This window comes from Chiroxiphia lanceolata, chromosome 2 (assembly GCF_009829145.1).
Source record: "Chiroxiphia lanceolata isolate bChiLan1 chromosome 2, bChiLan1.pri, whole genome shotgun sequence".
Lineage (NCBI taxonomy): Eukaryota > Metazoa > Chordata > Aves > Passeriformes > Pipridae > Chiroxiphia > Chiroxiphia lanceolata.
In genome coordinates this window covers 63,332,419-63,344,752 of record NC_045638.1, presented here as the reverse complement: position 1 = coordinate 63,344,752, position 12,334 = coordinate 63,332,419, and the positions used below count along the sequence as shown (strand labels likewise).

The 12,334-nt window shown below is 35.8% G+C and overlaps 1 non-coding gene across 1 annotated transcript; it reads left to right on the top strand.

Annotated features, from left to right (window-relative positions):
• Positions 1–681: 681 nt before the first annotated feature.
• On the top strand, positions 682–753 carry TRNAE-UUC. Its single transcript has one exon. It is a non-coding gene; the product is annotated as a tRNA-Glu (tRNA).
• The last annotated feature ends 11,581 nt before the right edge of the window (positions 754–12,334 follow it).

The window sequence follows — 12,334 nt, the reverse complement described above, 5'->3', positions numbered from 1 at the left end:
TCTGTCTGTCTGGAGTACTCTGTGTTGATGTACCACATACTATCCATGGAGGGGCATGCTTGTTAGCTCCAGAGCCCATGCAATTTCAGCTGTACTTTAATGTGAGACTTTTTCTCAGATGGAAAGCAGAAGCTCAGCCTATTGATGTTAAAGTCTCTAAAGATATGGTAGTGTATGTACATGTCTGACAAAGCTTGGCTTATGAGTAAAGACAGTATTCTACAGAAAGATGAACTCACAGACAGTCAAGAAAAAGATATTATTGGTGTTATCTCCAAACCTCTATAATTTTGGATATGGACCATAGACTTTTGGTGGAACTGAGGAGAAAAATCCGTTATTAACCCAAAGGTTGAAATGCAGTGTACTCAAAAATGTTTGTGTGTTCAATGGCATTCTGAAGTGGTTTGAAAGGATTTAGATACCAAATCTCTGAACTCTGGGCAGTCCAAATGACATAACTTCCTAACTTATTGTGAATTTGTAGAGAGTTCTACATATGAACTTCTATAGACATATACTAAGATATTTGGGTATAGCAGTTATGTTGCTGAAGGCTATATGTGAACAGATATAACACTAATAAAAGAAAAAAGGCCACATAAGTAATAACTTTTTTTAAGAATTCCTATAACGTTCTGAAATGTTTAATTCATTTCATATTATTTGCAAGAGAGGGGCCCCCTGGTGGTCTAGTGGTTAGGATGCGGCGCTTTCACCGCCGCGGCCCGGGTTCGAGTCCCGGTCAGGGAACTCCCCCGGGTAGATGGAGCTCGTCAGCCCTGTAAGGCCATCCATCTAAGAGAAGGTCACTCTAGACAAACCTACATCCTGAGGACCTCACTGCCACTGTCCAAGCTTGCTCGGCCCCGGCAGATGAACCTTAGGATTAAAGGGTGGGCTCAGCTCAGCGCACACTGTGTCTCACCTAAAAAATCCACTGCGCAGGCTCAAAGGGCAAAGACCTTTCCCAAATCTTCGTTCGCGAAGACTGGCCATACTATACTACTTGCAAGAAATTCTACCTTCATTCAGTTTTTATTTTAATGAAAGCATAATGTTTCCCTTTTTGTTTCAGGCTTCTATTTCTAACCTTGGCATAGGTTTGTAGATTAAATAATTATATTTTAATGTTTAAGAAAAGACCTTAATTTCCCATATTGATATTTTTTCCCCAGGACTAATTGGAAATGATTAATAGGTTTTCAAAAGTTTTTCTATCCTCTAAAGATATTGTAATATCTTGGTAACATAAACTGAAAAAAAAAAATAGTTTAATGTCCTGAACTGATCTGAGATGAAAATCAACACCAAGACTTTAATTTCCAGACAGCCTAGAGGCAAAATAGGCCTAAGACATTTTCTTTCCCAACTGTTCTTCATAGCTTCCCCTTCATCACTTTTGGTGTACTACTCAGTTGTGGGACTGACTTGAGAAATGCTCAGAAATTTGAATTAAAAATGGATATATAAAACCCAAATGCGTGTTTCTTTAATGTGGGTTAGCTTTTTAAGCTTTCTCACAGCATGTCCATACAGTTATGTTAGTTATACAGCTAAGGGAGCAGAAATGGTAAGATGAGGAGAATAAATAGTAATTCATTAAGTTCACATTAAAGTCAAGAAAAAGAAAATGTAACTGTGCCCCAAGGTGGTAACCAAAGAGGAATGTAGTAGATTTACGATACAGAGAGTTTTTATACGTCTACTCACATCATCTTGTGTTAGAACTGTAGACTTCCCTCAGCAAAGACCATCTTTGTAAAGCACGTAGTTTTGAGTGCTGTGGAATATATTTTTTTTTCTGACTATAGCGTCTCAAGTTCTGTTTTCAGTTGTAGTTTGATACAATTTAAGAAGAAATTTCGCCATTTGCTCTCTGCATCTCTTGAAACAAAGTAGGTAAGGAGACATTTCTAGCATAATAGATTACTATTATGCTAGAATAGATTACTTACAATTGTTATTTTCTCATTTTCATTTTTTACTTGAGAAGAAATTTTATTGTTAAAAATAGTCTCGTTTTTGTGTGATGTAAAAGAAATCCTGAATTCAATATTGAGTATCAAATTCAGATATTTAAATCGAAGTTCCAATGAGGTCAACTGCACCATTTGTGTCAACAAAAAGAAAAATGTTCAAGAGCTCTTGATACACATTTGTAGATGTGTTGATTTTCAGAAACCTACATTTATCAGCTCAAAATACGAACTCAATGCCCAGACTAAATTATGTTAGTAATAAGACATTATTAAATTGCATGGTCTTTCTCAAAGGACATCCGATTTATATTTAATGGACTTATGCAGTGCAATGGTTTATAGAACTACTGTGCAGATAATTCATACTTTTCAGCAGCTTAAAAATGTTGGAGAATGTCTGTATATTTTTAGATAGAGGTGTTTATGAATAAGAATATTTTTTTCAGAACTTGAAACTGCATTAGATTAAAGTGATGCTTTACTAAATGTACTTTGTGAAATACACAGAATGGAACAACATTTAAGGTTAGGCAGAAAAATACATAGTTCAGGCCTTCAAATCAGTAACCCAACTCTAGGATTATTGACAGCTCTGTCTTCTATTGATTGCTTTCCTGCAATCAGTGGGAGACACCATTGCTGCTACTTTAGCCCAGGATTTAACTATGGTACATCATTGTCTTCTTATAATTCATTGATGTTGAATATAATAATCTGAGGAAAGAAGAGATATAGCCTAAAATAATTTTAGATGTGGATGACAGCAAAATTAGCTGCCAGTTTTCTAAATAAGACATAGTATTTTTTTCTTAAGAGAAGAATAATCCTACATAAAGATTCTTGCTCCCTTAGGATGCCCCTATATTCCAGTGTATGATTCATTACTAGAATTTGTAAAGAAAAATATCCTCCTCTCACAAAATCACTGAGCTGCAGCAGTAAAGAATGACACAATCCCAGATAGACAGATAAATAACACAGTCTAATACTGGAATAGGGTTTGACCACTTGGGGGATAAAGTGATTTCTATTTTGTTTTGTGATTGTGTGTTAGACTCCGTGACTAATGAATATACTGCTATGTCTCATCATCTGCAGCAGAGCATCGGAAGTCCATCTTTATGGAATAAAGATTTCTGTGCTGGGACAATGGGATTTTTATGGTGGCATGCCTGACTGTTAGTGAATCTCTTTACAGAAGCAGTGTCAGGAAAAAGTGGGGTTCTTTTCTAAATGATCATCAGAACTGAACAGATGAGATTTCTTGTTAAAAATTCAATACCAGAATTGCAGATGAAATGTTGATTGTAAAGGAGATAGTGAATTCTCACACCAGATTGAGTGCAGCTAGTCACTTGTGTAAATATTTTATCAACTTCTACTGCCACAGCATCAATACATCCTCTCCCCCCACATAAAGGATAAACCCTCAAAGCTCAGCTGACCCCAAACCTATGATGTGCAAAGATCAATCTGTGCCACTGGAATACTTGGAAATTTCATCTACAGATTTTCCAGTGGGGCACAGTGAGTCACAGTTTTTGTACAAATGTGCTTCTACTCCTATAAAACCCAATTTTTTCTCATATAAAACAGTTGTATTCCTTCAGGTAAGAAGTGAGTATAGCATTAGTGGTCTGGAACATGCCTGCTCTTGTTTGCCAGCCACAAACTACTCTTACCTTATTCACCATGGCAACATTGACACAGTTGTCTATCCCTCTGTTTCCATGGTAAAGGACCAGTAGGTAGTACTTCACTGCTTTATGCCAGATTTCTGACTATATCGCAGATTTCCAAATATTCTAATGGCTAAAATTTGTGTAGAAGCCTCTAAAATGTCACAGTCCATGATCTGAGGGGTAAAACAAAACCAAATATTAAAATACACAGGAGGCAAGCCAAAACCAAAACAATTTGAAGACAAAATACTCAGCCTGAGAAAGCAGAACGTACTAAAACTCCTTTCCATTATAACAGATAACTTTAAAGCTTGTTCTCTAAATCTCAGGATTCTTTTAAGGATTTTTTTCTGTACCTATGGCCTTTTCCGAAAGTTTTTATCTTCTAAACACAGCCGTTGTCAAAAATTTCACCAATCAGAAATCTTTGAAGAGTTATTTCCCAAACAGTGAGCTCTTCAAAATTCACCACATACAGACACAACTTTAAGTTTAGAGAGGAAAGACCACAAGCAGTACTGCGGTCATCCTCACCAGAGTGAATTATGAGCTCTAGACAGATTTTCAAATATTATGCTGTAGCCAAAGTTACTCTGTTAGGCTTCTTGATTGGGTCTGAGCACTTCTCTAAATGCTCTGGGTGATGCCTGTCCACCACTTTAGGGACCTTAGAAACCCAATATGTATGAACTGCTTTTGAAGTGTCTCCTTCAGGCCCTGAAGTCACTTTGATGCTTTTGAAACGTTTCTCCTTCATCTATTTGAATACAAGGCTATCAGAAGCAGTTCAAAAAACTTAGGGGTTTGTGTCCATGACTACATTTGTGTCCAATGAATACATTATGTGAATAATGATCTGCTATAGAAATTACTGCTTTGCTTCTGATAGCAAGACAAATACCCATCAGTTACTTTGCTCCACAGTTTTCTCTATTTTTATGACAATCCCATAGCACTGACTTTAGTATATACATTCCAAAGCACTTTATTGGTATTCAAACATAATGTGCTACTGACATGATTTTTGGAGTTATGTACAACAGCACTGATTCTTTTTCTGAAAGCCAGGCTACATTTTAGAATTTCTAGGTATGAAGTCAGTAGCTAGTTGTAGACACGTGATCTTGGAAAAGAATTTAAAAATTGTCTTTCAGAAATATAGGCAAAAAATATATGAACTTATTTCTACTTTAGATACCCCTGTAATATCACTAAATTTCTGAATTGTGGGTATTACCTTGCAAAATGTTTCAGTAGGGGAGTTAGTGCTATTGTATCTTGCCAGCAAGCTCCTAGTATTCATTTAGATTTTCCTTACTAGGTCACTTCATTAAAAAAAGATTAAAGTCTACTCCAGCTAGAGGCATGAATTCCCACTTCTGTTTTCAGAGAAGTCTGATATCAGTGCAATTCTGAAATAATCTTGGTTATAAAAGCAATGTTAAACACATTCGTTAGGAGATTGTACAGCTCTTCTGGGACTTCAGTGGGTCACCTAATTCTAATCTTTGTAGCACTCCAATGTAAGGGATCTTTCATAAAGCTTTAAAGGTGCAGGAGCTGAGGCAAGCCCAAAGGTAAACACGACATAAAACCACAACAGTGACATCTGCTGCAGCATTTTCCTTATACCCTACTGCCAAATTCGTAACTTCCCACACATCCCATTTCTACTTTGAAAAGGGATTCATACACATTAGCAATCTGAGATAGAAATTTCCTGAAATAATTTTGAGGGAGAGTAGTTTTCCTCAAGCAAACAGCATTCTGCTGGGAGGAAAACCACCTTGGGATGTCTTGGAGATGAGCAGTATATCCTCCATAAAGCATGACAGAAAAGAACTGCCTCTGCCCATTCCTCACATTAATCCAATAATTAGATCTAAGTTAAAACCTCAAAGGGAACTTGGTGACAATTAAATCCCTCTCTAGTTAAACAATAGGGTTTGAAACACTGGTTCTACTTTGTCAATGGGATGGCCCACACATAAAAACTCTCCAATTGAGAAGTTTTCACTCCTGATTAGCACATGCATAGTGCACTGATCATGTGCAGAAAAGCATGAGGAAGGGTATGGGCAACATTAAAACATGCCTCTGTGCTCGTTAGAAAACATCTATTTCATTAAGGTCGGTGGATTTTAGGTGCAAACTAGCCACTAGAAAATGGCTTTGTATCAGAGCTTTATACCACAGGAATAATTTACATGCCATGGGGACCTCACCAGCAGAAACAGTGGAATGGACAGGCTTCAACAGCAACTAGGTAAAGGCAATTGTGAATATTCCTGACTGCCTAAAGGTTGAACTTTGGCAACTAAAAAAGGCTTTCAGGAGACAAATTCCATGCTAATTTCCTTTCTGGCTTCTGATTCTGTTCAGATGGACTGTGCTGACTTTCATATTTTTATTCAAAAGATTAAGTGTAGTCATTTGGTCGTGCACATTGCAAGAGCACTAAAAGACTGCTAAACTACACGCTCACCATGGGCCTGATCAAAGCCCTCTGAGATCAATAGGAATATTTCCTTTGACTTCAATGGGCTTTTGATAAGATTCCAAATTACCCCGTGGAAAGTTAGCTTCCGAAGGATGGTCCTGATGCTAGCACACCCATGGGCACTGCACCCGAAAGGATCCTGCTCTGCACCTGGCTGATACAGTGCATCTCATACTAGAGCAGATGCAAGTGTGGCATTTCATTCTGATATTTCATAAAATACCACAGTGCTGATAAAGGAAGCATATTTTGATTGACAGCTTCAATACTAACTGGTACTTGAAACAGCTTGCAGCCACATCAAGATCTGGCAGGAAGCCAGACCCCATTCACAATAATGGGACATCATACAAATATCAATAGGGCTGTATCCAAACCAGCTGTTATTATTAATTTCATGTTTTTTAAGACGAAGAGAGGATTTCAGCCATTTGAAAGGATTTTTTAAATGAATAATTATACTCTTTGGTGATGTTTAATTTCTGTTTACCTTTGAATGCTACTAAAGTTGTAGCTAGTAGTGCCGTATGAATTTGATTTAGAGATACAATTGCTGTTTAATTTAGCTGATTCACTGAAACATCTTCTGCATTTGTGTCACAGGAGGTGATTTTTTTTAAGAAAACCGAAGGCAACTGAATGTTGACAAAAATAAAATCTGTGACTTTGGAATTTAGACAACTGTGCTTTGATACAAGAGTCTGCAGACAGTGTAGAAAATAGGAAAAAAATATTTGCTGTTGTTGTGGGAAAAATCCAACAATTGGAGATTAGAAGTGAACAAACAATTCACCATCACCTCAACTCCACGGAAGTTTCCAGGATCTTTATTCCATTTTGCCTTAAGAACTAGCTTGAGAGTAGATGTGTTACTCTTTTCTGTAATACCTTCTTTCTTTCTTTTTATGAGAGAATTTGCAATAAATAGAAACTTCAAGTTTGGCTACATCTTTAATTCTGTAGCAGCTGAAAGTTTTCTAGATGTTTTATGGAGAAGGTTTAGTCTCCATACTAGAAGGCTTTATTAGGGTGAATAAATGACAGAAGCTTAAATGACAGAAGCTTAAATGACAGTGGAAGAATAAAAAAAAAAAACATAAATTCTAAGATTATGTGGACCAATCAGGTAAAAGGGATAGATGTATGGTCAAATTCACAACCAACATAGAGTTTTACAGCTCTGTAAAGTGATTTAGACATGACATTTTCATGTGGAACAAATTGTCCACTCTTCCTTTGATATTGTTTTTATTCTTCTATTGATATAATCATTTGTCAATATATATAATATGTATACATACAAATGTATTTATACACAAAACATAAAACCTACACACATTAATTCTAGAGCAACACTGTAAAATGTGTTTTCTTAAGCCTGATGGGGAGGAGTTACTTTGACAGATTTAAAAAAAAAAGCTACAAATATATAAGTGGGTAGATGTATGCAGGGCATTTTTTAAATGTGGAACAAGTGCAAAAGGATTTGGTTATGAAATGAAAGTTGTAGGGGAAGGTGAAGGGAGAGCATCAAAGGAAACTTCTGGTTCTGGATAACAGAGGGTGATAGCATGAAAACTTTAAATGGAAGCTTTAGACAGTTCAGAAAAGAAAGATTATGAGTTTGGTTTAGTCATCCAAGTTTTGAGAAATTAGTGAGACCCCTAAGATGAGGTGTATGAATTTGAAAGAATAAAGGTCTTTTTGAAGGGTTTGTTTAGGACACACTAGTGAAAAATCCTGCAAACCTCTAGTAGCACTCAGAAAGTAAAGGAAGAAAAAGAGGAGAAGAGAGAGCCCTTGGAGACTTCAGATCCCAAAGAGAGGTAGTGGATAAAACTTGTATCTTGCAAGAAACCCCAGTATTTGTCACACTATGAAAATAAGTCTCACAAATACAGTGAGTTTTAGTTTAATTGTAGTCATCACTGTGACTGATACATGCACTGCTCTAGAGAGTGTATTTCTCACATTATAAAGTCGTTTACTAGACAGATAATATGTGGAATTTTTGTCCTTGGCAGATTTGAGTAATATTTTTAAGTCCTAACCTTGTTATCTCAGTCTCTATCTTTCTGGTTTTACTTCCTGTTTTATCTTCACATTTCAAATAACAAAGTCAATGTTTGAGCTTCTGAAAAAAAAGTATACTAAAAAATGAGCTATGCAGACATACATTTGAAAACGTATGTAGCTCCAAATTAAAGCTGCTAGTCTTTTTACAGCTCTACCTTAGGAAATTTCCAACCTGCATATGAAATAAATTTGTGCTTTCTGTGCTTTTAAAGTTGTTACTAGCCTGACTGAATGTGCAGCTGATAGTGATCTACAGCTTTTGTTTATCCTACTGAGTGAAAATGAGGGAGGACATATTTGCAGACTCATTCAGCTAAAATTCTGAAATGCTGTCTCATATATTTTATTCTCCTGAAAAGCTGTCTCGTTCAGTTAAATTTCTCAAAGATTCATTTTGTTAACAACAATGGTTAATAAAGCCAACACCCAAACTTTCCTGTCTAAAAACAGCTGTCTATCAGAGTTTAGTTTCTGTTCATTCTTAGCTGTAAGGACTTTCTTAAGGTAGGATTAGGAAAGTACAGGTTCAAGGGTAAGTAATTTTAAGTGGTGGTAAATAATTGTTATTGATGCTCAGTTATGATGAATACTTAGGAGTTCAAATATTTGTATAGAATCACTTTTACTTTCACATATCCACTAGTAAACCAGAATACCACTTAAAAATCTTATCCAACAACTACCCCTCAAGGTATTATCTTCTAAAAATCTCACTGATTATTTTCAATAACTTTTGGATGCTGAACATTTACAAATTGTATTAAAACTTTTAAAGATCACATTTATAATATATAAAGATCACATTTATAATATATATCATATATTATATATATATTACATTGCTTTTATTTAAAATATATGGAATGTTGCTATGCATCAGTCTTCTGTATGATATCAATGCTTATAGGTATTTTGTACTTGCCACCAACAGTCGGTACTACAGATATATCCCAGTGCTTCCTTTTTGGTAGCTTCTTGTTACTTTGTTTTTGTTTTGCTTTGCTTTGCTTTGGGTTTTTTTGGTGCCTGTATTAGAGTAGCTCTTTTTCTGTCTGTGATATACCAAGATACAATATACTATGTTTTTATGATATAGGAGATGCCATTTTATCTGTGTGCAGTACTGTCTTTTTGCTCAACAACTCCTTGAAAAGGACAATTATTTTCCTAAACCAACACTTAAACAACTGTTGTGAGTGGTTGGAGGGTTTTGTGTGTGTTGTTTGAGGTTTGGGGTTTTTTTTGTTGGTTTGGTTTGGGTTTTTTTTGGTTTGGTTTGGTTTGGTTTGGTTTGGTTTTTTGTTTGCTTATTTTTTTTCTTTTTGTTGCTGTTGTGGTTTTGGGTTTTTTTTTGGTTGCTTGCGTTTTTTTATCTATTCTTGAAGTCACAGATAAGTGTTTCTCATCTACTGGACTTTTTACACCATATGGATAAAATCTGATATTGTGTGTCTTGGTGTGTGATTCTCTTCTTCTTTGCTTTAACAGCTACTGATGCTCTTGAGTCTATTTATCTGTTTGTGTGATTTATCTTAGAATGCGCTTACTCTTATCAAAAAAAAAAGGAAAAAGGGAGGGGAAGAAGGAAAAAAATGAAGTAGAAAAAATTACTCTATTTCTGCTGCCCTATTCATCAGCTTTCTCTTGCATTGCATATATATTTTTTACTTCCGGGCTTTGAGGGCATTACCATTTATATTTATTAAAATAGTCCTGTGGCTTAAAGTATTTAGTAATAATGACTCTTTGTCTGTCACTTCATAAAAGGGCTATGCCTTTCCCACACAAGCCACTGTTTTCTCAAATGCTGGGTACCTATATTGTGAGGCAGTGCATCTCCATAGCAATAGCAGAATTTTTTTTTTCTTGAATCTTTTTCTCTTATATACTTGTCATTCAGAGCACACTTGTAAATCACTCAAGTAATAGTCTATTTCTTTGGACTAAATTTGTTACTATTCAAGTCCTCTGGTTATTACCAGTAGTTCTTCAGTTCACTTCAGATCTTAAGGATTTTCTGTTCAGTAGACTAAATGTGCAAGAAATTATAGATCGTTTTTTGTTTCAGAGTCTGCGTTGCTAAAGTTATGTGTTCTTTCCAATTCTCTTGGTCTTATGACAGTTACCTTCGTTTTCTTCCATGTTTTATTTCCATTTCCCATTTAAATTTTTCGTGTATCATATTCATTCTGAAACCAATGCATTCATACAATGACTATTTCTGTTTGTCATATGACTGTATCATTTAATGAAACACTTGTGTAGAGATATCTCAGCTGGAGTCTTCCTAAATAGAATGAGAAATGTTTTGATGTTGCTGTTGGCTTATCCATACTGATTGTAGACAATTCAGTTGGAAATCGATCTGTTTCATTCATCCAAAAAATAACTTACTGGGAGCCATTCTTTAAGGAAGGGATTAGATCTTTGTCATGTCCATGATTATGCTATCTACATTAAAGTGTATGAGATTTTCAGCTGTAATTTACTAGCTTTGTACTTCCAACTTTTCTGAACAAGTATTAAGATTTTATGGTCTTATGATTTTATAAGAACTGTTGGAAAGAACTTTGCTGTAAGTTTTTAGATGAGAATTTCTCTTTCATAAAATTGAAATGTTCAAGAAGATTGCACTGTTTTGGGCAAAAATTGTTCTGGAAAAAGTCCTACATAACTGAAGGACCAAAAAAAAGTAGTTTTTTGTCATTTTATAATTTCAAATTTTTTTCACATTTGTCATCCTGTCCTCATCCTACATCACCCCACACCTTCTTTTATCTTTCTTATTTCCTTAGATTTCATTTTATTTTCCTTATTTTATTTCTATAGGAAAAAGAGATGATGTAGCCAAATGCCACATGTTCCTGTATCTTCTCCCGTTACATAAGAATGAACTGTTTCAGAACAGTTCTACTTCGTGTGGACCAGTATGCCTGACAGCTCTCTGAAAGTGTGTGAGCTCAGCCTTTTGGGTAAAGTTGCATGACTGAAAGCTATACTTCACAGAGATTGCTAGGTATTAGGTCAGTGTTCTCCATAATTTCTAGGTATTTCTGGGAAATGCCTTCCCTAAATCAACCGTTATAGGGTCCTATCTCAGGACTGCATAAATGCAATTAAGAGATCTTCATGTGAAGCTCCTCATAATGGGGTAGCTTACACGGGCAGAAAAAGGTAAGGACTGGTGAATTTATTTTGTGACCCTGCAAAGAGAATGAGGAAGAACGCCAGATGGCCAAGAGCAAGATATAAAGAGTCTGCTTTGCTTAAGACTAACAAGTGATCCAGAGGGTAATGTTTCCTTAAGGCATAATCAAGCATTCAGGAGACAGATGGTGGAAAGAGTAGGGAGTCAAGACAGTTCTAATTAGATCAACACCATATGGAGTTGCTTCTTTTCTAGAAGCTCAACCTTCTAGATAGGCCTGTGGGTTTACCTACTGGACATCCTAGAGATCTTTGAAAGTGTTTAATGACTAACAATCAACACACTTGCTCAGATTTTTATTTTACAGAAATAAGTCAATGACAGTAAGTATGGGAAACCTGATGCTTAAATTTCCAATATGAAACTAAGATATAGTTGGACTGTACCAAGGTACCAAGAAATTAGAAGAATTCTTAAGTCTGATACAGTTGGAGTCTATCAGAAGTCGCTGAAATATTATTCCATTTTGTTTTCATTCATAAAAACTCATCTTCTTGTTTCCAGTTATCAGGTAGGAGGAAGCATTCTACTGCCATTACATATGTGGGCTGTACTCCCATTTTGCTGCCCCTTTTTTGTTTTGGCCAAAGTGATCACCCCCTTTATCATTACTACTGAAAAGTAGAAGATAACTTCTGCTTCCTAATTTTCTTTGTCTGTATATGTTTCCTTCTGTTATTTTGTCCATCAAAGTCCCACACCATCTGAACATGCTGGGAAAGACGGTGAGGTTTAGTCCCAGGAAATTACAAAAGAGAAATCCACTAGAGAGCATATCTACAGTTTAGGTTGGACTGCAGTACGGATGGGTAGGAACATGTCTAAGGCATGGGGAGAGTGTATAAAGGAGGGACAGTAAGATATGTGAAATTCGGATTTTCCAAAT